This window comes from Silene latifolia, chromosome Y (genome assembly GCF_048544455.1).
Source record: "Silene latifolia isolate original U9 population chromosome Y, ASM4854445v1, whole genome shotgun sequence".
Taxonomy (NCBI): Eukaryota; Viridiplantae; Streptophyta; class Magnoliopsida; order Caryophyllales; family Caryophyllaceae; genus Silene; species Silene latifolia.
In genome coordinates, this window is record NC_133538.1 from 231,426,289 (window position 1) to 231,427,814 (window position 1,526).

The following is a 1,526-nucleotide window of genomic DNA, read 5'->3' on the forward strand; positions in this document are numbered from 1 at the left end:
TGTAATTAGCAAACAATTAATGTCGAAGTTGGGATTTAAGGTCGATTTACATGTGAGAAACATACAAATGATACAAAATACAATAATAATAAATCACAATAAAGAAAATTACATTAATTACAATGGAACAGGCGATTTATGTCGAAAATACCGCTAAAACGGATAATTTGAGAAAATGGAACAAAAGGATAAAACAAAGAAATACGAACAAGTCGGAAGGTGATAATACGATTAATAGTTAGTTAATACGTAGCTAATTTAAACGAGGTCAAGGCAGAAAGGGAGTTCAGAGGCGAGCTCAACCTGGAACAGCGCAGCAGATCGCGCCCTCGAAGAGGCGCAGCGCGGCCGATTCTGCGCTCTGTTCCCAAGGGTGAGTTCTGGCTGTGGTTTTAACTCGCAAACCGTTAATGTTATTTGGTAAATTAATGGATTGATTACGATTTTAGACTCGGATGAAAGTTATTAGCAGATTATTTACATATGATTAAGGTCATAAAACAGCAAAACATGGCTAAGACGGAATTAAACGGATTAATTATGTGAAGGGTCGATGTTAATGAATGATTAATTAAACTAACTAACTAAACGAATTATTAACTAAACATGATGAATTGCCGATGAATTAATGACTAAACAGGTGAAAATATATCAACAATGAATCCCAGAAACTCAACATGGTTAAATTGAATCTCTAAAATCCGGGTTTGAATTTAATGACGAAAACCCGCAAATATTGATTATTAGGGATTTAAGTCGGATTTATGACGATTTAAACATGTTAATGGCGATGGTTAATATACATATGAATTATCAAACTATCAAGTGAACGAATTAACAGACTAACAAAACAAAAGAAATTAATTTGATACGAATTACAGAGGACGGAGGAAGAAGAAAAGAAGCAGGAACTGCGGCAGCCTCACGAAGAGGCGCAGCAAGTGCTGCGCTCCTTCGAAGAGGCGCAGCGGTTGCTGCGTCTTTTCTCGACGTCTCTCTCTCACCGGAAATCCGCAAAAAAAGGTTTTAAAGACGGTTTTAGAAATCGGTTTTAATGAGATGCTTTCGACATAAACCTTACAATTGTTATGCAATAATTAAAAATACAATAAATAAAAGAGAGATTAATACACCCTCAGACTTACATGTTGACGGAACGAGGAGAACTAAGAAGATCGATTAGTGAATGCTCGACGCGAATGCAAGGAAAGAGTGCCCTCGTAAGAGGAAAACGATTTAACAAGTTGATTAATTAGATTGATTGAGTGTAGTGGTCAAATTGGTCGGTCATGCAACGGAGAGGCTGGTACCCGGAAAGATCCGAGCTTACGTGGTCGGAAGTCCAAGCACGTAGGCGCCAATTAGTAAGAACGAAGTCTAGAATGCAAAGGGAGAAGAGAAGGGCGGACACTCGCGTGAGAAATATGAGGAACGAAGGCTCCTATTTATACTAATCACGCGACGGAATTATGGTAAGAGTAGGACACGGAAGGAAAGATCCGGAAATAACCGACTTAGGTTAAACG